At 47.6% G+C, this 26812-nt stretch overlaps 6 non-coding genes across 6 annotated transcripts; 2 read left to right on the top strand and 4 right to left on the bottom strand.

The window, feature by feature from the left end:
• Positions 1-234: 234 nt before the first annotated feature.
• Positions 235-307, bottom strand: TRNAA-UGC (transfer RNA alanine (anticodon UGC)). Its single transcript has one exon. It is a non-coding gene; the product is annotated as a tRNA-Ala (tRNA).
• Positions 308-1757: 1450 nt separating this feature from the next.
• On the bottom strand, positions 1758-1830 carry TRNAV-GAC (transfer RNA valine (anticodon GAC)). The gene has a single exon. It is a non-coding gene; the product is annotated as a tRNA-Val (tRNA).
• Positions 1831-10542: 8712 nt separating this feature from the next.
• Positions 10543-10615, bottom strand: TRNAV-AAC (transfer RNA valine (anticodon AAC)). The gene has a single exon. It is a non-coding gene; the product is annotated as a tRNA-Val (tRNA).
• A 9904-nt stretch (positions 10616-20519) lies between these two features.
• TRNAA-AGC (transfer RNA alanine (anticodon AGC)) lies at positions 20520-20592 on the top strand. The gene has a single exon. It is a non-coding gene; the product is annotated as a tRNA-Ala (tRNA).
• Positions 20593-21800: 1208 nt separating this feature from the next.
• Positions 21801-21873, bottom strand: TRNAV-AAC (transfer RNA valine (anticodon AAC)). Its single transcript has one exon. It is a non-coding gene; the product is annotated as a tRNA-Val (tRNA).
• A 3593-nt stretch (positions 21874-25466) lies between these two features.
• TRNAV-AAC (transfer RNA valine (anticodon AAC)) lies at positions 25467-25539 on the top strand. The gene has a single exon. It is a non-coding gene; the product is annotated as a tRNA-Val (tRNA).
• Positions 25540-26812: the final 1273 nt, after the last annotated feature.

Genomic DNA, 26812 nt, shown 5'->3' with positions numbered 1-26812 from the left:
TGCATTTTTACGTTTAAGTCATGTGGGCATCACTTGCCGGCGTTTTCACCATTCCTGAACATTTCACCATTCAAGTGGCAGTTGATTTTTCACCATTTCACCATTCGACATCCTACATAGCACCAACTGTTCATGGGGGTAAACGGCGATAACATTTTGACCTTTTCTCTCTTTTGTGAACTGACCACGTGTCCGTCTTACACAACGACCGTAGTGTCTCTACAACCTAATCGATGTTTCCGCCCGGGATCGAACCGGGGGCCCTCCGCGTGCAAGGCGGATGTGATAACCACTACACCACGGAAACAGCTGAAATGACGGCGGGGGGGGGGGGGGGGGGTACATGAGAAGGTGTTAAAGTAGGCATAAGGTAGGATGAAACAAGCCCAGTTATAACAATTGTTGCTATAAGCTTGTTGCCCTTCATTCCTGCACTGTCTGACAACATGCCCATGACCCTTTAGCGAAACAATCTTTACTTTATCCAATGCAGCAGCAGCATAGCGTTACAATGCACAGTGATAATAGGAGTACATATATGTCTACAATGCACGTGCATAATGGATATCACCATTAATCTCCTATTTCCTGAACAATGCATGCCATAAATGCGTACATTTGCACCCTAATCTCTGGATGCCAGACGTCTATCGCCATATAAGTTCGGCTGTAGCTAGGTCACACTGTCTGGAGGATATACAACCTTGACAAGAAGCAGACAAATGCACAATGCTGTCATCCTCACGGAGACATGTATCAGACAGAGCCTTGCGCCAACATTCACGAATATACATCATGCATCCAAGCTTTGGATGGCGGAGCGTCACAATACACACTTTCCAAGACGGTGGGGGCTTAAACCCCTAATGATTAAGCTTAAGCTTATGTGCATTCCTGCAGATCGCACGAAGTCCATTGAAGACAGGTCGGACGAGTACTGAACGTTTGTTCGGACATTCCTACGGGCTGGTGGGAAATCCTACTTCTGGGCTGCTCAGACTGATGATTCTCCTGCTGATGGTAGCCTGAGGTACCCCATCCCTCAAATAACGACTACCAGAAATGCTCCAGGTGAACTCCCGGCAGTTCAGGAAGCGCAACAGCTGAACTCGCTGCAGATGGTCGGTTGTCCTGTCTGTCTGGTCGGTGGTTATTCGTCTCATCTTAAGTTTGAATGCGGCCATGGGTTTGAATGCGGCCATGATGGTTTGCTGCCTTGTCCTTGAGGACTTTGTCTTCCAGACTAGCCCACGACATGAAGTCCAATGGCAAAAGATCGGGCGAGTGCTAAGTCACTGCATGGTAGCCTTAAGCTGATAGACATTCAAGAGAAATGTTCCTCCAACCAATTCAGTGCAGCTGGTAAGGTGTGCAATTTCATATCGTCTTGATGGCTGACGATGAAGCTATTCTTACCTCAACTTGCCGAGAGGTGGCGATAGTAATGCTGGACGAGTTTGCTGAAGCAAATATCGCTTTGTTCGTGTTTTGGACACTTCCTTGTCGTGTTCTTGCATCGTTGTCCATGGGTCTGAGCTGCTCACCTTTATTCACATCCTTGGTTATGACACTATTTTTAGGTTGATCGGTTACACGTCTTATTACTGTAATTATCATTAGACATGCCCAACTTCTTGCATTATGTAGCCAAAAACGTGATTGAAAACGGGAGACGTATGCTATTATAATCTGTCTACTGATTACCAACTTCATGTTGACCATACACAAGAACCGTAGCGTTTGTAACAGCTAGAGAACGTTTGCGCCCGGGATCGAACCGGGGGCCTTCCGCGTGTCAGGCAGATGTCATAACCACTACACCACGGAAACAGCTGATTGCTCCTGATGAGCCGGCCGTCCGGGAGACAGGAGCCGACCGACTGACCTCCACACGTCCAGTTCTTCGGGGGCGGGTCCACCACAAGTGAAACCTGACCAATCGGTTAGCCATGACGTTCCAACTATTGACGTCATATTTGAAAACCACCGGGGCTGTAGCTCAAGTGGTAGAGCGCTCGCTTAGCATGTGAGAGGTACGGGGATCGATACCCCGCAGCTCCACATCGTAGCCTTTGGTTTTCACACACCACTGGAGAGGTATCCTACATATCCCAATGGGGATATAGCGCTGCTACATGTGGCCATCGGCAACGCGCCAAATGAAATACGCCAAATAAGATAAACATCGATGTCAGATGCTTGATAAAGGCGCATGATGAAACGCATCGGTTGCACCCTAAAATGGAAATAGAATCTGAGCGTTCAGTAAGCTGACATCAAAACGTTGAAAATAGCTCTTCGCTAACTGCCCAGACGCTTACTTCAGATACACGGCGCCCTTCACGCAGCCACGACGCTGTGTGGAGGGCGCCTTGCCCCACATCACATTATCCAATTTAGTTGCCTGCTGGAGCTGATCTGTCCATCTCAGGCCAGTTGTTAGAGCGCCTACATTCCTATCCACTTTCCCATCACGTGGTCTGTTCGAGTTGCTTTTGGCGCTCGCTAATTGTCGTTGACAGGTATAGTCTGCCGCCAGTGACATCAGTCGCGCCAGGTCAGGTGAATTAAGATTGCAGGTCGGACTGTATCCGCCTTGCGGCACGCTACACTTTTGCCACCAAGTTATGTAGCTGACCTGAAATGGCGCGATCGGTGGCGGGGTTTCTCAACCACTTCTTAACACGAAAAAGCATAACAAGGACAACAATCGGTGCTTAGTATGAGCCCCAATGTAAAACATCATTCATTCTGAAAGATTCTAGCTAAATCTTTGAAAAGGTTTTTGTTTTAATGGGAAGTAGGGTCATAAGAAGGATTTTATGGTTAAAAACCTGTGCTCGGTTGGTAGAAGAGGGACACTTACGATGCTTCAGAGTCCCCAGCACACCGTGAAATTGAAAAGGGAATAATGTGATGCGATGGAAATTGGAGCTTTGAGGGTGGAAGTGACATTTTTGGACTACTTGGACAAAGAGGTCTAATTTTGCCGCCTTTTTCGTACGCAACACTGAAATGCGCCCTATGAACTTTTGTAAGATTTAATGCGACGCGCGGCGTACTTATCCACCGCGGGCCCCATGTGAAACTAAGTGTAGTCATCCTACCATTCACTGCATACATACTCGGTGCTAGCTTGAAGAACAATTCAGGCGCTGCAGTCAATATTTAAAAGTAAAAGAACCATATTTGCAAGTATATCCTGCTCTTTCCAGTTTTTGACCTTCACGTAATGCAGGACACTGACTTCCTGCATTTGTTTTTATCATGTTGCACGTGTTGGGTCTTGACTTTTTTAGAATTTGACTTTGTCTCTCAAATTCCCGCCCTTTGATTGCAATCCTAGATCACGTCAACGTTCCATGTGGCAGACGGGTGATAACGTTCTGAGCTTATCTGCCTGTTGTTAACTGACCTCACGTCCGTCTTACACAACAATCGCAGCGTTCCTACAACCCAAACGATGCTCCCGCCCGGGATCGAACCGGGGGCCTCCCGCGTGTTAGGCGGATGTGATAACCACCACACCACGGAAACAGCTGGCGGGTACTGATGAGCCGGATGGAACGGAGACAGGGACCGACCGAGTGACCTCGACTTGGCCAGCTCTTCGGGAGAAGGTCCACCACAAGTGAAGGCTGGCCAGTTGGGCAGTCATGGCGTCCCAACTACTGACGTCATGTTGGAGTACTATCGGAGCTGTAGCCCAAGTGGTAGAACGCTCGCTTCGCGTGTGATATGTACGAGAGTCGATACCCCGCAGCTCCGGAACGTGAGTTTTTGAGTTTATATGACAGAATGTTTTACATTAGAAAATATTAAAGTAAGCATGAGATAAGACGAAGCAAACTCACTTTTCACTCTTACCTGTTGGTATACTTTTATGTAGAGAAAACTGCTCTGGACGACAACATGTCCCTTTTAAGCAAATGTGCTCCTGGACATCATAATCTATTTACGTCATCATACCTAGCCCAGCGTGATTAAGACCCAATCGGTAGCCGTCATGTCTGAAAATCGTGCTCACGAACGCAAGAGATGAACGACTTGATCATCTTATTGTTTTTGCCTTTGATCGCCGCATTGGCTGTGGGCTCACAGTATTTGAATATTTTGACGCCATAAATACCAAGGTGGCCTTGAAATGCTCTTCTTTAAAATAGTCTTTCCACTTGCACGGGCGTGTAGATGGTATAATGATGGTGTATGTATATATGTCGTAATGTAAATGTATAGATGGTGTAAGTGGTAGAGCGCTCGCTTAGCATGTGAGAGGTACGGGGATCGATGCCCTGCAGGTCCAAACAGTACATTTTAGCGTTAACATGTCGACAGGGACGTCGAGGTGGGGAGGGGATAATTTAAGAAGGGGAAGCACAACAAACTCAGTGGATGATCTACAGAGGGATGCTTTTTCTGAAAGAAATGCTTTTTTAAACTTCTTGTCCACTCCATGCCAGGCTATCTCCACTTTTTTAATTGGTTCGAGTTTATTTGCTGGAAGGCTGAAATCGTTTAAGTTTTTGCCATGAAATACCATGAAAATGTTTCTCTCATAAAAATGTGGAGAACAGACTGCGCGGGAGATACATTTGCCCCCTGGCAAATGGTAAGGGGCCTGTTACCCGCTCGCCTACCCGGGACACCTCTCCAGGGGTATGCGAAAACCTAAGGATGCGACTTGGAGCTGCGGGGTATCGATCCCCGTACCTCTCACATGCTAAGCGAGCGCTCTACCACTTGAGCTACAGCCCCGGTGGTTCCCAAATATGCCGTCAATAGATGGGACGCCATGGCTGACCGACCGGTCAGCCTGCCCACTACAAAAGAGGTGGTGATGTCCAGGTCAGTCGGTCAGCTCCTGTCTCCCGACTGGCCCGCTCATTAGGAGGCATCAGCTGTGTCCGAGTTGTAGTGATTATTACATCCGGCTGACATACGGAGGGTCCTGGCTCAATCTCGGAAGGAAGCAGCCTTTGGCATGTAGAACTGCTGCGGTGGTTAGTGGCTAAGTTCTGTACCAAGCTAGTCAACAGTAGGCATATTGTATCACCGTGCTACCAACCGCCTGCCCAATGGGCAGTTGGCGTGATCTGGAACAGCAATCGGGAGGTGGAAAGTTAAGGGCATTGTGACATGACAAAAAAGTAAACTGTCAGACAGTCAAAGAGGGTAAAAGTGAAACGCGCATGGACAAAACTGAAAGAGTCAAGTGCCAAGATGCCAAAAGAGTGAAAGTAAATTTCGAAAAGTCACCTGAGCTGAAAGGCAAAGGAGATAGAAGTCACCTGGACATGTGCGATGATATCATACAACAATATCCCTCCCAACGTGAATGAGCGCCCGTTGTCCCATCATGAGGACGGAACTATACAGTCAATCGAACCGGTTGACAGCCCCATGCTGCGAGCCTATTGCACCGAATGACATGCAACATTCAACGTTCGATTGCGACTTGGTCGATAACCTATCCTATCCAGACAATGGTGACATTTAGTTCGGTGAGACTTCCAAATGCATATATAATGAAAGAAAATACGTTGCCAGACCACCCAACCTCCGAGCCTTTGGCACTGATGACCATGCAACCTTCATCAATTGATGCGCCATAGTCGATATACTATTCTTCCAAGAATATGGTGACCTTGTATTAAGTCAAGGGCACCAACATTCAGCCAAAACCACCAAAATTGGTTACAAACAACCCCATTCTCCAAGCCTATGACACGGAACACCACGAAACCTTCATCATTCGCTGCGCCGTAGTCGATATACCTTCCTTTCCAGAATATGAAGCTCATATTGTGCCAGTAAAGAGAGATAAAAGTTTCGCAAGCCGATATTTGATGCATGTTTATTTCGCAGCTACGATATGACTTGGACAGTTCCAAATGTTTACTTTGCTCAGAGAAAAATAATGACGCAAGTTACATAATAATAATAATAACTCATTACGGTAGCAATAAATAACATCCAAACTCAGCGCTGCTCGAGGATCGTGGAGTTCGCACACTCCTTTCTGATCTGCACCACCACCGTTTATGGTGCGACGTTAAGCGCAACTAGGAACTTTTGCGCCGACGAACATTTCAAGAAAAAACGCAAGGTGCTTCGCGCACCATTGATGCAGCATACACATACATTTCCAACCGAACAGTTGCAAAGGTGTTTACGCTAATGCACTATTTCCATGCACAATTTTGTCGTCGAACCAACGCTACCACACAGGGACGCAAGTACGTAAAAATTGGGAAGCTGAAAGGCATACTTGGAACAGAGAGCCATGCTTGGAAAGGAGTGGGCCCTGCTCTCCCACACTGAGATGGGCAGATGAGTTTCAGCACGCAACTAATTGGATAATGTGGTATGAGACAAGGCGTCCTCCACACATCGTCCTGGCTGCGTAGAGAGCGACGTTGAACCAGGGTTTGGTCCCGAGTAAGCCTCTGCACGGCCGGCCAAGAGTTATTTTTAACGTGGGTGCGTCAGCTTGCTGGACGTTTAGATTAGATTTATGCTTTTAGCGTGCATCTGATGCATTTAAACATGTGCATTTACCAAAAACCTAACCTTCTGTGTTTATCCATTATCGTATTCTGTTTGGCGGGTTGGCAATGGGTACGTGATTCATCGCTATGTCTCATTTGGATTTGTAAGGTACCCCTCAAAGAGTATATGAAAACCAAGACCTACGATCTGGAGCTGCGGGGTATCGATCCCCGTACCTCTCATATGCTACGCGAGCGCTCTACCACTTGAGCTACAGCCCTGGTGGCTCCCAAAACTGCCGTCAATAGCTGGGACGCCGTGGCTGCCCGACTGGTCAGCCTGCACTTGAGGTGGACCCACTACACAAGAGCTGGTATGTCGAGGTCAGTCGGTCGGCTCCTGTCTCCTGACTGGCCGGCTCATTAGGCCCACGCAGCTTCCACGCGACCAAGAATAAGAATGTCACTAGCTTGAAAAGAGGGAAGGAATGAATGAAGGGGCTCTCCTCGTTCACATGAATTAAGTGTTACAAAGCAATAAGTAAAAAAGCCAAACAGGATGGAGGTGACTTCCGTCCTCAAAAATCAGTTGGTTCGAACGCCTACCTTTTGATCCCCCTCCCATGGCGTGGTGGGCTTGAGTCGCTTTGACGCTCGCTAATTGTCCTTGACAGGTGTGATCTGTGGCCGGTGGTAACGGCTGCACTAGGTCAGGTGAATTTAGATTGCAGGCCGGACTGTATCCTGCCTTGCGCCACGTTACACTTTTGCCACCAAGTTATGTAGTTGGCCTGAAATTGCACGATCGGTGGTTGGGTTTCTCAAGTACTGCTTAGCACAACAAAGTTAAGCAGCACTGCAAGCACAAAGATCAACGCTTAACATGAGCACCAATCTCAAAAACTTGTTCATTCCAAAAGATTCTGACTGAATCTTTAAAAAGGTGTGTGCGCTAATGGTAAGTAGGGTCATAAAAAAGCTTTATAGTTAAAACCTGTGCTAGACTGGTGGAAGGTTGAGCATTTGCAAAACTTTATTCTTCCCAGCACACGGCGAAGTTGAAATGGGAATAACCAACTTTGAGCGAGAAGACGACATTTCTTAACTTACTTGGCAAGGAGGTCTTAATTTGCCGCTTTCATCGTGTGCAATGCTCAAATATGGCCTACGAACTTTTGTAAGATCTAACGTGAAACGCGGTGCATCTATCCGGCGAGGGCCTCATTGAAACCAAGTGTTTTCATCCTACCTTTCATTACATACATGCTCCGTGCTAGCTTTACAAACAATTCGGGCGTTGCAGCCAATATTTAAAAAAAATGTATCTTTTTATCTATATCCTACGATAACACCTAACTCCATTTGACTTCTGTGACGATTGGTTCAGCTCAGCTTTTGGAATGGGATTTTGTCCTTTCCAGTTTTTGGACATCTAAGTTATGTGGCGTATTATCTTCCTCTGTTTGACTTTTGTCCTATCGCACTTCTCGCCTCTTGAATTTTACGCCTTTGACAATGCCGCTCGAAATTTCGCAATTCGATTGCCATCCTAGATAACACCAACTGCCTATGGGGCAAACGGGTGGTAACGTTCTGACCTAATCTGTCTGTTGTTAACTGAGTTCATGTACATCTTTCACAACAACCGTAGCGTTTCTACAAGCTAAACGATGTTCCCGCCCGGGATCAAAACGGAGGCCTTCCGCGTGTGAGGAAGCGCAACAGCTGAGCCTGCTACAGGTGGTCGATTGTCCTGCCCGTCTGCCCGGCAGTGATGCGGCCCATCTCAAGATTGCATGCGGCCATGGGCTCTTGAAGGTTTGCTGCATCGTCCAAGAGGACTTTGCCTTCAAGGTTAGCCCACAGCATGAAGTCCAGTGGCAAAAGATCTGGTGAGTGCGAAGTCACTGCATGGTAGCCTTAAGCTGACCGGCATTCCAGCAAAACGTCCCTCCAACCAATTCAGTGTAGCCCGTGCCGCGTGCGATGTCATACCGTCTTGGTGGCTGACAATGAAGCCTTTTTACTTCAACTTGCCGAGAGGTGGCGGTAATAGTGCTGGACGGATTTGCTGAAGCACATATCGTTTTTGTTTACGTTTTGACCTATTCTTCTCGTCTTTTTGCATATTTTCCGTGGGTCTGAGCTGTTTACTTTTATTCACATGATCGGTTATAGCACTGTTCTTAGGTTAACCGATTACACGTGTTGTTTCTGTAATGATCATTAGTCATGCCCAACTTCTTGCATTATGTAGCACAAAACGTGCTTGAAAACGGGAGATGTATGCTAACCTAATCTGTCTATTGATAATTAACTTGATGTTGACCATACACAACAACCGTAGTGTTTCTACTAGCTAAACAATGTTTGCGCCCGGGATCGAACCCGCGAACCCGAACGGGATCTTAAGCGGATGTGAAAACCACTACACCACGGAAACAGCCGATTTCTCCTGATGACCCGGCTGGTCGGGAGACAGGAGCCGACCGACTGACCTCGACATGACCAGTTCTTCGGGGGCGGGTCCACCACAAATGAAACTCGACCAATCGGTTAGCCACGGTGTCCCAACTATTGACGTCATATTTGAAAACCACCGGGGCTGTAGCTCAAGTGGTAGAGCGCTCGCTTAGCATGTGAGAGGTACGGGGATCGATACCCCGCAGCTCCACATCGTAGCCTTTGGTTTTCACACATCACGGGAAAGGTATCCTACAAATCCAAATGGGGATATAGCGCTGCTACATGTGCCCATTGGCAACCCGCCAAACGGAATACGCCAAATAAGATAAACATCGTAGTCAGATGCTTGATAAAGGCGCATGATAAAACGCATCAGTTGCACCCTAAAAATGGAAATAGAATCTAAACGTTCAGTAAGCTTACAGAAACGCATTAAAAATAACTGGGCCAACTGCGCAGACGCTTACTCCAGATACACGGCGCCACTCACCCAGCCACGATACTGTGTGGAGGGCGCCTTGTCCCATATCACTTTATCCAATTTAACTGCATGCTGGAACTGATCTGCCCATCTCAGGCCAGTTATTTAGAGTACTTACATTCTGCTCCACTCTCCCATGGCGTGGTGGGTTCGAGTTGCTTTTGGCGCTCGCTAATTGTCTTGACAGGTATAGTCTGCCGCCAGTGACACCAGTCGCGCTAGGTCAGGTGAATTCGGATTGCAGGTCGGACTGTATCCGCCTTGCGGCACGTTACAATTTTACCAAGTTATGTAGTTGACCTAAAACAGCACGATCGGTGGCAGAGTTTCTCAACCACTACTTAACACGAAAAAGTATAACAAGAACAAAAATCGATGCTTAGTATGAGCACCAATGCAAAAAAAATCATTCATGCTGAAAGATTCTGGCTAAATCATTACAAATGTCTCTGTTTAAATGAGAAATGGGGTCATAAGAAGGGTTTCATGGTTAGAAACCTGTGCTCGCTGGTAGAAGAGGGACACTTGCGACGCTTCATACCTCCCAGCACACCGTGAAATTGAAAAGGAAATGGGCTGGAAATTGGAACTTTGAGGGTTGAAACAACACTTTTGAACTACTTGGGCAAAGAGGTTTCGTACGCAACACTGAAATGGGCCCTACGAACTTTTGTAAAATTGAATGCGACGCGCGGCGTAGTTATCCACAGCGGGGCCCCATGTGAAACTAAGTGTATTCATCCTACCATTCACTGCGTACATACTCGGTGATGGCTTGAAGAACAATTCAGACGTTGCGGGCAATATTTGAATATAAGAAATATATTTGCAAGTAGCTTCTCCCCTTCCCAGTTTTCGACCTTTACGTAATGCAGGACATTGACTTCATGCGTTTGACTTTTATCACATTGCACGTCTTGCCTCTTGGATTTTTTTCGCATTTGGTTATGTCCCTCAAATTTCCGCTCTCCTATTGTTATCCTAGATCGCGTCAACTGTTCATGAGACAGACGGGTGATAACCCTCGGAGCTTATCTGTCTGTTGTAATCTGTCTGACCTTATGTCCGTCTTACACAACAACCGTAGCGTTCTTACAACTTAAACGATGCTTCCGCCCGGGATCGAACCGAGGGCCTTCCGCGTGTTAGGCGGATGTGATGACCACTACACCACGGAAACAGCTGGCGGCTCCTGATGAGCCGGCTGGTCGGGAGACAGGAGCCGACCGACTGACCTCGACTTGACCAGCTCCTCGGGAGCGGGTCCACCTCAAATGAAGGCTTACCAGTCGGTCAGCCTTGGCGTCCCAACTATTGACGTCATGCTGGAGTACTACCGGAGCTGTAGCCCAAGTGGTAGAGCGCTCGCTTCGCGTGTGATGGGTACGAGGGTTGATACCCCGCAGCTCCAGAACGTGAGTTGTTGGATTTATATAATGACAGGAAATGTTTTACATTGTGAAATATTAAAGCAAGCGTCAGATATGATGACGCAAACTCACTTATACCTACTGGAATATTTTTAGGTGGAAAAGACTGCTCTAGACAGCACCATGTCCCTGTTTAGTACCTATGCTCCCCGACACCATTACTCATTAACGTCATCATACCTAGCACAGCGTGTTTGAGAGCCAATTGGCAGCCGTCATATGTGAAAATTGTGGCCCACGTACGCCAAAGGTGAACGACTTGACCATTTTTATTGTTTCTGCCTTTGATCGGCGCGTTGGATGTGGAGTGACAGCATTTGAATGACGTTATTTTGAAGCCATAAATACCAAGGTGACATTGAAATACTCTTCTCCAAAATTGTCTTCCCATTTGCACGGGCGTATAGATCAGAAACTACAGCGGTTAGATTTGAGGGAGGGAGGGCTGTGAACTACACCAAATGATCTTCAAGTGGCTAATTCGGCTACCTCCCCCGCCCCAGAAACGACAACTCTCCCTTCAATATGTGTGATAAGTGATGTCAACTACACCACGGAAACGGCGGGCGCCTCCTGATGACCCGGCGGGTCGGGGGGCAGGTACTGACCGACTGACCTGGACTTGACCAGCTCTCGGGGAGCGTGTGCACCTCAAGGGAAGGCTGGCCAGTCGGTCAGCCAGTCAGTCAGCCATGACGTTACAACTATTGACGTAATTGTGCATTACCTCCGGGGTTGTAGCTCAAGCGGTAGAGCGCTCGCTTCGCATGTGGGAGATACGGGGATCGATGCTCCGCAGCTCCAAATCTTGCAATTTTGCGTTTATAGCAATGCATCCTTCTAAATTAGTTCACTGAATCCTGGCCCCTGTAGCTTCAATGAATAATCCTATCAATATACATATTCAAGTGTACGTGTATTTACAAGGATATCTTTCCTCTTTCGCACGAGACATGTGTGCACTGGTCTACAGTTCCTCTGGTCAGCTTCTGCCCTCTTCGCCATCCCCAGCGTCTTTTTGCATATTCAATGGTATGTGTATTACAAGAATGTGTTGCCTCTTTCACACCAGAGATGTGTGCACTGGTCTACAGTTCCTCTGGTCAGCTTCTGCCCTCTTCGCCATCCCCAGCGTCTTTTTGCATACACCGCTGAAGTCTTGAGATACCCACTTCTGCTTTCCCTTTCTCGCGACGTATTCCGCTGAGCGCAGACCACACTATGATGATTGGCATTTGTCGCGGTGCTGATTCATGCCGCGGGCTACTGGGCGAGATTTCGAGAGAGAGCACCACACGCTGTGCTCTCTACACCTGGTACAATATGCTGTCATGAACAACGTGAAATGTATCAGAGAAAACCTGGCGCCAACATCCACAAATATATATGATGCATTTCAGCTTTAAATGCAGGAACATCACAATATACACTTTCCGGGTTGGGAGTAGGAGGGGGCTTAGACCCGCAATACTTAGGCTTAAGCTGATGTGCATTCCTGCTGATCGCATGAAGTCCATCGGTGACAGGTCAGGCGAGTACTGAACGTTTGTTTGGACATTCCTATGGGCTGGTGGGAATTCCTACTTGGGCTGATTATACTGACGGGCATTTCTCCTGCTGATGGCAGTCAGAGATACCCCATCCGTCAAATTGGGACTACAAAAGATGCTACAGGTGGTCTCCTGGCGGTTCAGAAAGCGCAACGGCTGAACCTGCTTCAGATGGTCGGTTGTCCTGTCTGTCTGGTCGGTGGTAATTCGGTTCAACTCAAGTTTGAATGGGGCGATGGGCTCTTGATGGTTTGCTGCCTTGTCCTTGAGGACTTTGTGTTTAAGGCTAGCCCACGACATGAAGTCAAATGACAAAAGATCGCGAGAGTGCGAAGTCACCGCATGGGAGCCTTAAGCTGATGGGCATTGCAGGGAAATGTTCCTCCAACCAATGCAGTGCACCTAGTACCGTGTGCAATTTCATATCGCCTTGACGGCTGACAATGAAGCTATTCTTACTTCAACTTGCCGAGAGGTGTCGGTAGTAGTGCTGGACGGATTTGCTAAGCAAATGTCGTTCTGTTCGCGTTTTGATCCTTTCCCGTCGTGTTCTTGCATAGCTGTTCATGGGTCTAAGCTGTTCACTTCTATTCACATGCTCGGTTATGGCACTACTCTTAGGTTAATCGATTACACGTATTATTCCTGTAATGATCATCACGCATGCCCAACTTCTTGTATTATGTAGCACAAAACGTGGTTGAAAACGCGAGATGTATGCTAACCTAATCTGTCTACTGATAACTAAATTCATGTTGACCATACACAACAACCGTAGCGTTTCTACCAGGTAACCAACATTTGTGCCCGGGATCGCCTTCCGCGTGTCAGGCGGATGTGATAGTCACTACAACACGAAAACAGCTGATTGCTCATGATGAGCCGGCTGTTCGGGAGACAGGAGCCGACAGACTGACCTCGACATGTCCAGTTCTTCGGGGGCGGGTCCACCACAAGTGACACCAGACGAATCGGTTAGCCATGGCGTGCCAACTATTGACGTCATATTTGAAAACCACCGGGGCTGTAGCTCAAGTGGTAGAGCGCTCGCTTAGCATGTGAGAGTTACGGGGATCGATACCCCGCAGCGCCACATCGTAGCCTCTGGTTTTCACACACCACTGGAGAGGTATCCTACAAATCCAAACGGGGATATAGCGCTGCTACATGTGCCCGTTGGAAACCCGCCGAATGGAATATGTCAAATAAGGTAAACATCGAAGTCAGATGCTTGATAAAGGCGCATGATAAAACGCATAATTTGCACCCTAAAAATGAAAATAGAATCTAAACGTACAGTAAGCTGACATAAACACGTTAAAAACAACTCTTGGCCAACTACACAGACGCTTACTCCAGATATACGGCGCCCTTCACGCAGCCACGACGCTGTGTGGAGGGCGCCTTGTCCCATATAACATTATCCAATTTAATTGCATACTGGAACTGATCTGCCCATCTCAAGCCAGTTATTTAGAGCGCCTACATCCCGATCCATTCTCCCATGCCGTGGTGGGTTCGAGTTGCCTTTGGCGCTCGCTAATTGTGCTTGACAAGTACAGTTTGCGGCCAGTGACATCAGTCGCGCTACGTCAGGTGAATTCAGATCGCAGGTGTCATTGCTGTATCCACCTTGCGGCACGTTACACTTTTGCCACCAAGTTATGTACCTGACCTGAAATGGCGCGATCGGTGGCGGGGTTTCTCAACCACTGCTTAACACGAAAAAGGATAACAAGGACAAAAATCGATGCTTAGTATGAAAACCAAGGTAAAAAATGTATTCATCCTGATAGATTCTGGCCAAATCTTCCAAAACATCTCTGTTTTAATCGGAAGTGGGGTCATAAGAAGGGTTTCATGGTTAAAAACCTGTGCTCGCCGGTAGAAGTGGGACCCTTGCGACGCCTCAGACTTCCCAGCACACCGTGAAATGGAAAAGTGAATGATGTGATGCGATGGAAATTGGAACTTTGAGGATTGAAGCAAGATTTTTGAGCTACCTGGGCAAAAATGTCTAATTTTGCCGCGTTTATCGTACGCAACACTGAAATGCGCGCTACGAACTTTATAAGATTGAATGCAACGCGCGGTGCAGTTATTCGCAGTGAGCCCCATGTCAAACTAAGCGTATTCATTCTACCATTCAGTGCATACATACTCGGTGTCATACATACTTTAAGAACAATTGAAGCTTTGCAGTCAATATTTAAAAGCATGAGAGATATATTTGCAAGTGTATTTTTGCCCTTTCCAGTTTTTCACCTTAACGTAATGCAGGAAATTAACTTCCTGTGTTTGAATTGTATCATAATGCACGTCTTGCGTTTTGAATTTTTCGCATTTGGCAATGTCCCTCAAATTTTTGCCCTTCGATTGCCATAGATCCCTTTCCATGCCCTTCGATTTAACCTAGATCGCGTCTACTGTCCATGGGACAGACGAGTGACAGCGTTCTGAGCTTATCTGCCTGTTGTTACCTGACCTCGTTCACCTGTCTGTTGACAACTGAACTCTTGTCCGTCTTACACAACAACCGTAGCGTTTCTACAACCTGAACGATGTTTCCGCCCGGGATCGAACCGGGCGCCTTCCACGTGTTAGGCGGATGTGATAACCACTACACCACGTCAACAGCTGACGGCTACTGATGAGCCGGCTGGCCGACCGACTGGCCTCGACATGACCAGCTCTCCGAGAGCGGGTCCACCTCAAGTGAAGGCTGACAAGTCGGTCTGCATGGCATCCCACCCATTGACGTCATGTTGGAGTACTACCGGAGCTGTAGCCCAAGTGGCAGAGTGCTCGCTTTGCGTGTGATAGGTACGAGGGTCGATACCCGCAGCTCCAGAACGTGAGATGTTGGGTTTATATGACAGGGTATGTTTTACATGAAAAATTGTTCAAGTAAGCATGAGATAAGATGAAACAAGCTCAATGATGCCTTTTGGTATATTTTAAAGTAGAAAAGATTCTTCTAGACAACACCATATCCCTTTTTAGTAAATATGCTCCTCGACACCATTACCTATTTACGTCATCATACCTGACACAGCGTGATTCAGATTGGCAGCCGTCATATGTGAAAATCATGGTCACGAACACCAGCGATGAACAACTTGATCATTTTGTTGTGTTTGCCTTCGATCGGCGCATTGGCTGTAGAATCACGGTATTTGAATGACGTTATTTTGACGCCATAAATACCAAGGTGACATTGAAATACTCTTCTTCAAAATGGTCGCTCATTTGCACAGGCGTGCGGATCACGAACCCCCCGCCCCAGAAAGGACGACAGTCCCTTCAATATGTGTGATAAGTGATGACAACTACACCACGGGAACAGCAGGCGCCTCCTGATGAGCCGGCCGGTCGGGAGGCAGGAGCCGACCGACTGACCTCGACATGACCAGACCTCCGGGAGCGGGTCCACCTCAAGTCAAATATGATTATTCGGTTAGCCATGACGTCCCACTTTTGACGTCATAACTCAAAACCACCGGGGCTGTAGCTCAGGTGGTAGAGCGCTCGCTTAGCATGTGAGAGGTATGGGGATCGACACCCCGCAGCTCCAAATAGCACATTTTAGCGTTAACATTTCGACAGAGACGTCGGGTTGGGGGGGGGGGGGATAAGTTAAGAACGGGAAGCACAACAAACTCGGCGGATGATCTACAGACGGACGTTTTCTAAAAGACATGCTTTTTTGAACTTTTAGTCCACTCCATGCCAGGCTATCTCCATTTTTTAGTTGTTTCGAGCTCATTTGCTGGAAGGCTGAAGTCGCTTAAGTTTTTGCGATGAGAAATGCCATAAAAATGTTTCTGTCTAAAAAGTGGAAAACGGACTGCGCGGGAGATATATTTGCCCCCCTAGGCAAATGGCAACGGGCCATTTACCCGCCCGCTTACCCGCTTACCCGTTCTGTATCACTGCAGGGGTGTGCAGAAACCTAAAGGTACGATTTGGAGCTGCGGGGTATCGATCCCCGTACCTCTCACATGCTAAGCGAGCGCTCTACCACTTGAGCTACAGCCCCGGTGGCTCTCAAATATGCCGCCAATAGCTGGGACGCCATAACTGCCCGACTTGTTAGCCTGTATTTGAGGTAGACCCACTACAAAAGGGCTGGTACGTCGAGGGTCAGTCGGTCGGCTCCTGTCTCCCGACTGGCCGGCTCATTAGGAGGCATCAGCTGTGTCTGAGGTGTAGTGGTTATTACATCCGGCTGACGGAGGGCCCCCCGGCTCAACCCCGGGAGGAAGCAGCCTTTGCCATGTAGAACTGCTGCGGTGGTCTTTGGACAAGTTCTGTACCAAGTCAGTCAACAGTGGGCACATTGTATCACCATGTTACTAGCCGTCTACCCAATGTGCAGTTGGCGTGATCTGGAACAGCAACTGGGAGGTGAAAAGTTAAGGGGCCTTGTCAAATTGCAAGAAAGTCAACTGTTAGGCAGTCAAAGAGGATAAAGGTCAAACGCGCATGGGCAAAAACTGAAAGAGTCAAGTGCCAAGAGGCCAAAAGAATGAAAGTAAATTTCGAAAAGTCACCTGAGCTAAAAGTCAAAGGAGACAGAAGTCAAGTGGACATGTGGGATGATATTATGCAACATTGCACCTCCTAACTTGAATGAACGTCCGTTGCCCCACCATGGAGACGGGACTAAACGGCCAACGAAATCTGTTCACAGTCCCATGCTCTGAGCCTTTTGCACCGAATGACATGAAACCTTCAGCGTTCGATGCCAATTGGTCGATAACTTACCCTTTCCACACAATGGTGACCTTTAGTTCGGTGAAAGAAAACCAAATATATAAAACATGAAATAAAATATGTTGTCAGACCACCCACCTTCCGAGCCTTTGGCACTGATTACCATGAAACCTTCACCAATTGATGGGCTATAGTCGATATCCTATTCTTCCCAGAATGTGGTGATTTTGGGTTAAGTCAAGGGCACCAAAGTTCAGCCAAAACCACTAAAATTGGTTGCGAACAGCCCGATGCTGCAAGCCTTTTGCACCGAGCACCACGAAACGTTCACCATTTGTTGCGCCATGGTCGATATACCATCCTTTCCAGAATATGGAGCTCATAATGTATTAGTAAAGAGAGGTAAAACTTTCGCAGGCCGATATGTGATCCATATTTACTCCGCAACTACGATATGACTTGGACAGTTCGAAAAGTTTACTTTTCTCAGAGAAAAATAACAACACAAATAACATATTGATAATAGTAATTCATTGCGGTAGCAATAAATAACATCCAAACTCAGCGCTGCTCGAGGATCGTGGAGTTTGCATACTACTTTCTGATCTGCACCACCACCGTTTATGGTGCGACTTGAAGCGCAACTACGAACTTTTGCGCCGACGAACATTTCAAGAAAAAACGCAGGGCGCAGCGCGCACCATTGCTGCAGCATATACATTTATTTCCAACCGAACAGTTGCAAAGGTGTGTAGGCTAATGCGCTGTTTCCATCCACACTTTTGTCGTCGAACCAACACAACCACACACGGATGCAAGTACGTAAAAATTGGGAAGCTGAAAGCCATACTTGGAACAGAGAGCAATGCTTGGAAGGGAGTAGACCCTGCTCTCTCACTCTGAGATGAGTAGATGAGCTGCAGCATGCAACTAAATTGGATAATCTGGTATAAGACAAAGAGCCCTCCACACAGCGTCATGGCTGAGTAGAGAGCGCCGTGGATCCAGGATTTGGTCCCGAGTAAGCCTCTGCACGGCCGTCCAAGAGTTATTTTTAACGTGGCTGCATCAGCTTACTGAACGTTTAGATTCGATTTCTATTTTAAACGTGCATCTGATGCATTTCATCATGTGCATTTACCAAAAACCTAACTTCTGTGTTTATCCATTATTGTATTCTGTGTGGCGGGTTGCCAATGGGTACGTGAAGCAGCGCTATATCCCCATTTGGATTTGTAGGGTACCTCTCCAAGAGTATATGAAAACCAAGACCTGCGATCTGGAGCTGCAGGGTATCGATCCCCGTACCTCTCACATGCTAAGCGAGCGCTCTACCACTTGAGCTACAGCCCCGGTAATTCCAAAAAATGCCGTCAGCAGTTGGGACGCCATGCCTGACGGACCTGTCAGCCTCCACTTGAGGTGGGCCCGCTCCCGGAGAGCTGATCATGTCGAGGTCAGTCGGTCGGCTCCTGTCTCCCGACCGGCCGGGTCATGAGAAGGCATCGGCTGTTTTCGAGATATAGTGGCTATTACATCCGACTGATACGCGGTAGACCCCCAGCCACATGCTGGGAGGAAGTATCATTTAGTATGTAGAACTGCTGCGGTTATGACGTAAGTTCTGTTCTAAGTCATCAGCAGGCATATTATGTTAGCATGTTATCAACTGGCTACCCCGTAAGCAGCTGGCGCGATCTACGACAATAATCAGGCGGTGGAAAGTCATGGGCCATTGTCAAAGATCAAAAATTCAACTAGCAAGCAGTCAAACAGGATAAAAGTCAAACGCGCATGGGCAAACTGAAATGAGTCACAACCTTGACAAGAAGCAGACAAATGTACAATATGCTGTCATACTCATCGAGACATGCATCAGAGAAAACCTGGCGCCAACATTCACGAACACACATCATGCATTTAAGCGTTAAGTCATAAGCAGGCATAATATGTTAGCATGTTGTCAACTGGCTACCCCATAAGCAGCTGGCGCGATCTACGACAATAATCAGGTGGTGGAAAGTCATGGGCCATTGTCAAAGAACAAAAATTCAACTAGCAAGCAGTCAAACAGGATAAAAGTCAAACGCGCATGGGCAAACTGAAATGAGTCACAACCTTGACAAGAAGCAGACAAATGTACAATATGCTGTCATTCTCATCGAGACATGCATCAGAGAAAACCTGGCGCCAACATTCACGAACACACATCATGCATTTAAGCGTTAGATGCAAGAGCGTCACAATACACACCTTCCAGGATGAGCGGGGGGGGGGGGGGGGGGGGAATGCTAGAACCCCAGAGCCCAAGCTTAATCTTATGTGCATTCCTGTTGATCGCGTGAGGTCCAGTGACGACAGGTCGGGCGAGTACTGAACGTTAGTTTGAACAGTCCTATGGGGCTGGTGGGAATTCTTACTTCTCGGCTGATTAGACTGATGGGCATTTTTCCTGTTGATGGCAGTCAGAGATACCCCATCCGTCAAATTGGGACTACAAAAGATGCTACAGGTGGTCTCCTGGCGGTTCAGAAAGCGCAACGGCTGAACCTGCTGCAGATGGTCAGTTGTCCTGCCTGTCTGGTCGGTGGTGATTCGGCTCGTCTCAAGTTTGAATGCGGCCATGGGCTCTTGATGGTTTGCTGCCTTGTCCTTGAGGACTTTGTCTTCCAGGCTAGCTCATGCCATGAAGTCCAATGGCAAAAGATCGGGCGAGTGCCAAGTCAATGCATGGCAGCCTTAAGCTGATAGGCATTCCAGGGAAATGTTCTTCCAGCCACTTCAGTGCAGCTAGTACCGTGTGCAATTGCATATCGTCTTGATGGCTGACAATGAAGCCATTCTTACTCCAACTTGCTGAGAGGTGGCGGTAGTAGTGCTGGACGACTTTGCTAAAGCAAATATCGTTTTGTTCGTGTTTTGATCCTTTCTCGTCGCGTCCTTGCATAGTTGTCCATGGGTTTGAGCTGTTCACTTCTGTTCAGAAGCTCGGGTATGACACTAATGTCAGGTTAATCGATTATACGTGTTACTCCTGTAATGTTAGGCATGTCCAACTTTTTGCATTATGTAACACAAAACGTGATTGAAAACGGGAGATGTATGCTGGCATTATCTGTCTGGTGATGGCTAACTAGCGTTTCTACCAGCTAAAAAACGTTTATGCCCGGGACTGAACCGGGGGGCCTCCGCGTGTTAAGCGAATGTGATAACCACTACACCACGAAAACAGCTGATTGCTCCTGATGAGCTGGCCGTTCGGGAGACAGGAGCCGACCGACTGACCTCGACATGTCCGGTTCTTCGGGGGAGGGTCAACCACAAGTGAAGCCTGAACAATCGGGTAGCCATGGCGTTCCAGCTATGGACATCATATTTGAAAACCACCGGGGCTGTAGCTCAAGTGGTAGAGCGCTCGCTTAGCATGTGAGAGGTGCAGGGATCGATACCCTGCAGCTCCACATTGTAGCCTTTAACATCAACATCAACACGTTAAAAATAACTATTGGCCAACTGCACAGACGCTTACTCCAGATGCACGGCGCCCTTCACGCAGCCACGAAGCTATGTGGGGGGCGCCTTGTCCCACATCACATTATCCAATTTAGTTGCATACTGGAACTGATCTGCCCATCTCAGCCCAGTTATTTAGAGCGCCTATATTCCGATCCGACCTCCCATGGCGTGGTGAGTTCGAGTTGCTTTTGGCGCTGGCTTATTGTCCTTGCCAGGTATGATCTGTGTCCAGTGGTAACGGGTGCACTAGGTCAGGTGAATTCAGAATTGCAGGTCGGACTGTATCCCGCCCTGCGGCACGTTACGCTTTTAACACCAAGTTATGTAGTTGATATGAAATTGTACGATCGGTGACCGTGTTTCTCAAACACTGCTTGACACAACAAAGCATGACAGGCACAAAAATTGATACTTAGTATGAGCACCAATGTGAAAAATTCATCCATTCTGAAATATTCTGGCTAAATCTTTAAGCACGTCTCTGTTTTAATGGGAAGTAGTATCGTAGGAAGAGTTTCATGGTTAAAAACCTGCGTTCACTGGTAGAAGAGGGACACTTGCGACGCTTCAGACTTTCCAGCACACCGTGAAATTGAAAAGTGAGTGGGATGGAAAATGGAACTTTGAGGGTGCAAAACAGCATTTTTGAACTACTTGGGCAAAGAGGTCTAATTCTGCCGTCTTTATCGGGCGCAACACTGAAATGCACCCTACGAACTTTTGTAAGATTTAATGCGACTCGCGGTGTACCTATTCGCAGCATGCCCCATGTGAAACTAAGTGTAGTCATCCTACCATTCACTGGAGAGATATTCGGTGCTAGCTTTAAAGACAATTCAGGCGTTGCAGTGAAAATTAAAAAGTATAAGAAACATATTTGCAAATAGCTTCTGGCCTTTCCAGTTTTTGACCTCAACATACTGCAGAACATTGACTTCTTGCGGTTGACTTTTATCATATCGCACGCCCTACCTCTTAAATTTTTTCGCATTTGACTATGGCCCTCAAATTTGTGCCCTTCGGGTGCTATCCTAGATCGCGTCAGCTGTTCATGGGGCTGACGGGTGATAACGCTCTGAGTTCACCTCTCTGTTGTTAACTGAACTCATGTCCGTCTTGCACAACAACCGTAGCGTTTCTACAACCTAAACGATGTTTCCGCCCGGGATCGAACCGGGGGCCTTCCGCGTGTTAGGCGGATGTGATAACCACTACACCACGGAAACAGCTGACGGCTACTGATGAGCCGGCTGGTCGGGAGACAGGGGCCAACCGACTGACCTCGACTTGACCAGCTCTCCGAGAGCGGGTCCACCTCAAGTGAGGGCTGACCAGTCGGTCAGCCATGGCATCCCAACTATTGACGTCATGTTGGACTACTACCGGAGCAGTAGCCCGAGTGGTAGAACGCTCGCTTCGCGTGTGATATGTACGAGGGTCGATGACCGCAGCTCACGAACGTGAGTTTTGGGGTTTATATGACAGGGAATGTTTTACATTAGAAAATATTCAAGTAAGCGTGGGATAAGATGAAGGAAACTCCTTAAAGCTATTGGCATACTTTAAGATAGAAAAGACTGGTCTAGACAACACCCTGTCCCTTTTAAGTAAATATGCTTCTCGACAGCATTATCTATTTACGTCATCATACCTGCCACAGCGTGATTGAGACCCAAATGTCAGCCGTCATATCTGAAAATCACGCTCACGAACGCCAGAGATGAACGATTTGATTATTTTATTCTTTTTTGACTCGATCGCTGTATTGAGTGTGGAATCACGGTAATTGAATGACGTTATTTTGACGCCAAAAGTACCAAGGTGACCTTGAAATACCCTGCTCCAAAATAGTCCTCCCACTCGCACGGGCGTGTGGATCAGAAGCTAAAGCGACTAGATTTGAAGAAGCGACGGCTGTGAACTACACCAAATGATCTTCAAAATGCCTGTTTCGGTTTCCTCCCTCGCCCTAGAAACGACAACAGTCCCTTCAATATGTGTGATGAGTGATGACAACTACACCACGGAAACAGCGGGCGCTTCCTGATGAGCCGGCCGGTCGGGAGGCAGGGGATGACTGACTGACCTCGACATGACCAGGTCTTCGGGAGGGTGTCCACCTCAAGTCAAACCTGATTTTTCGGTTAGCCATGACGTCCTAACTTTTGACGTCATATCCCAAAACCACTGGGGATGTAGCTCAAGTGGTAGAGCGCTCGGTTAGCAGGTGAGAGGTACGGGGATCAATACCCCGCAGCTCCAAATCGTACAGTTTAGCGTCAACATGTCGACAGAGACGTCGGGATTGGGAGGAGGATAAGTTAAGAAGGGGAAGCGCAACAAACACGGCGGATGATCTACAGAGGGATGCTTTTTTGAAATAAATGCTGGGAGGCTGAAATCGTTAAAGCTTTTGCATTCCAAAATGTCATAAAATGTTTCTGTCAAAACAATATCGAAAACGGACTGCCCGGGAGATATATTTGCTCCCTTGGCAAATGGCAAGGGACCAGTTATCCGCTCAGTACCCCAGGCACCTCTTCAGGGGGATGCAAAGACCCAAAGACACGACTTGGAGCTGCGGGGTATCTATCCCTGTACCTCTCACATGCTAAGCGAGCGCTCTACCACTTGAGCTACAGCCCCGGTGGCTCTCAAAAATGCCGTCAATAGCTGGGACGCCATGGGTGACCGACTGGTCAGCCTGCACTTGAGGTGGACCCACAACAAAAGAGCTGGTACGTCGAGGTCAGTCGGTCGGCTCCTGTCTCCCGACTGGCCGGCTCATTAGGAGGCGTCAGCTGTGTCCGAGGTGTGGTAGTTATTACATCCGGCTGACATACGGAGGGCCCCGGGTCAATCCCGGGAGGAACCAGCCTTTGGCATGTAGAACTGCTGCGGTGGTTGTTGGGCAAGTTCTGTACCAAGCTAGTCAACAGTACGTATATTGTGTCACCATGTTACTAGCCGTCTGCCCAATGGGCAGTTGGCGTGATCTGGAACAACAATCGGGAGGTGGGACGTTAAGGGGCATGTTCAAGTGACAAAAAAGTAAACTGCCAGGCAGTTAAGCAGGATAAATTTTAAACGCACGTGGACAAAAACTGAAATGAGTCAAGGGCCAAGAGGCCAAGATAACGCAAGCAAATTTCGAAAAGTCATCTGAGCTAGAAGTTAAAAGAGACAAAAGTCAAGTGGACATGTGGGATGGTATTATGTAACAATGTCCCTCCCAACTTGAATGAACGCCCGTTGTCCCATCATGGGGACAGAACTAAACGGCCAATCAAACCGGTTGACAGCCCAATGCTCTGAGTCTATTGCATCGAATGATATGAAACCCTCAGCGTTCGATGCCGCTTGGTCGATAACCTATTCTTTCCAGACAATTGTGACATCTAGTTTGGTGAAAGAGTACCAAATGCATAAAAAATAAAAGAAAATATGTTGCCAGACCACCCAACCTCCGAGCCTTTGGCACTGATGACTGTGAAATCTTCACCAATTGATGCGCTATAGTCGACATCCTATTCTTCCCAGAATATGGTGATCCTTGGTTAAGTCAAGGGCACCAAAATTCAGCCAAATCACCAAAATTGGTTACACACAACCACATGCTCCAAGCCTATGGCACCGAACACCACGAAACCTTCATCATTCGTTGCGCCATAGTCGATATACCATCCTTTCCAGAATATGGAGCTCATATTTTGTCAGTAAAGAGGGATGAAAGTTTCACAAGCCGATATTTGATGCATATTCATTCCGCAGCTACGACATGACTTGAACAGCTCCAAATGTTTACTTTGCTCAGAGAAAAATAATAACGCGAGTAACATAATTATAGTAATAACACATTACGGCAGCAATAAATAACATCCAAACCCCGCCCTGCTTGAGGATCGTGGAGTTTACGTACTTCTTTTTGATCTGAACCACCACCGTTTATGGTGCGGCTCTAAGCGCAACTTCGAACTTTTGCGCCGACGAACATTTTAGATAACAAACGCAAGGTGCAGCGCGCACTCTGCTGCAACATACACATACATTTCCAACCGAACAGTTGCAAAGGTGTTTACGCTCATGCACTACTTCCATGCACACTTTTGTCGTCGAACCAACGCTACCACACAGGGATGCAAGTACATAAAAATTGGGAAGGTGAAAGCCTTACTTTGCAAGAGAGAGCCATGCTTGGAAGGGAGTGGGCCCTGCTCCCTCACACTAAGATGAGCAGATGAGTTGCAGCATGCAACTAAATTGGATAATGTGATATGAGACAAAGCGTCCTCCATACGGTGTTCGGCTTTGGAGAGAGCGCCGTGGATCCAGGATTTGGTCCCGAGTAAGCCTCTTCACGGCCGGCCAAGAGTTTTTTTAACGTGGCTGCGTCAGCTTTTATTTCTACTTTAAGCGTGCATCTGATGCATTTCATCGTGGGATTTGCCAAGGACCTAATATCCGTGTTTATCAATTTTGGCGTATTCCGTTTGGTGGGCTGCCAATGGGTACATGAAGCAGCGCTATATCCCCATTTGAATTTGTAAGATACCTCTCCAAGAGTGTATGAAAACCAAGAGGTACGATCTGGAGCTGCGAGGTATCGATCCCCGTACCTCTCACATGCTAAGCGAGCGCTCTACCACTTGAGCTACAGCCCCGGTAATTCTAAAATATGACGTCAATAGTTGGGACACCATGTATGACCGATTGCTCAGCCTCCAGTTGAGGTGGACCCGCCCCCGAAGAGCTGATCATGTCGAGGTCAGTCGGTCGGCTCATGTCTCCCAACCAGCCGGCTCATCAGGAGCAATCGGCTGTTTCCGTGGTGTAGTGGTTATCACATCCGCCTAACACGCGGAAGGCCCCCGGTTCGATCCCGGGCGGAAACATCGTTTAGGTCGTAGGAACGCCTTGGTTGTTGTGTAAGACGGACACCAGGTCAATTAACAACAGGCAGATAAGCTCAGAGCATTATCACCCGTCTGCCACATGAACAGCTGACGCGATCTAGGATTGCAATCGAAGGGTGGAAATTTGAGCGACATAGTCAAATGCGAAAAAATTCAAGAGGCAAGACGTGCGACATGATAAAAGTCAGATGCAGAAAGTCAATGTCCTGCATTACGTGCAGGTCAAAAACTGGAAAGGGTAGACGCTACGTGCAAATATATTTCTTATGCTTTTAAATATTGACTGCAACACCTGAGTTGCTCTTAAAGCTAACACCGAGTATGTATGCAGTGAATGGTAGGATGAATACACTTAATTTGACATGGGGCCTGCTGCGAATAACTACATCGCGCGTCGCATTCAATCTCATAAAGTTCGTAGGGCGCATTTCAGTGTTGCGTACGATAAAGGCGGCAAAATTAGACATCTTTGCCCAAGTAGTGTCAAAAATCTTGTTTCAACAGACTAAGTTCCAATTTCCATCACATCACATCATTCACTTTTCAATTTCACGGCGTGCTGGGGAGTCTGAAGCGTCGCAAGTGTCCCTGTTCTACCAGCGAACACGAGTTTTCAACCATACAATCCATCTTAAGACCCTACTTTTCCAGAATCTTTCAGAATGAATGATTTTTTACATTGGTGCTCATGCTAAGCCTCGAGGGATGTCCTTGTTATGCTTTTTCGTATCAAGCAGTGGTTGAAAAAATCCTGCCACCAATCGTGCCATTTCAGGTCAGCTGCGTAACTTGGTGGCAAGAGTGTAACGTGCCGCAAGGCGGGATGCAGTCCGACCTGCATTCTGAATTCAACTGACCTCGCGCGACTGATGTCACTGGCCGCAGACTATACCCGTCAAGGACGATTAGCGAGCGTCAAAAGCAACTCGAACTCACCACGCCATGGGAAAGTGGATCGGAATGCAGGCGCTCTAAATAACTGGCCTGAGATGGGCAGATCAGTTCCAGTATGCAACTAACCTGGATACTGTGATATGGGACAAGGCGCCCTCCACTCAGCGTCGTGGCTGCGTGAAGTACCTCGCGTACCTGGAATAAGCGTTTGCCCAGTTGGACGAGTTGTTTTCAAGGTGTTGATGTCAGCTTACTGAAACTTTAGATTCTATTTCCGTTTTGATGATGCATTGGTGCGTTTTATCATACGCTTTTATCATGCATCTGACTTCTCCGTTTATCTTAATCGATGTATTTC

This window comes from Pollicipes pollicipes, unplaced genomic scaffold (genome assembly GCF_011947565.3).
Source record: "Pollicipes pollicipes isolate AB1234 unplaced genomic scaffold, Ppol_2.1 Scaffold_3087;HRSCAF=3621_pilon_pilon_pilon, whole genome shotgun sequence".
In the NCBI taxonomy this organism is placed as follows: Eukaryota; Metazoa; Arthropoda; class Thecostraca; order Pollicipedomorpha; family Pollicipedidae; genus Pollicipes; species Pollicipes pollicipes.
The sequence above is the reverse complement of the archived record's forward strand: the minus strand, read 5'-3'. Positions and strand labels throughout refer to the sequence as shown.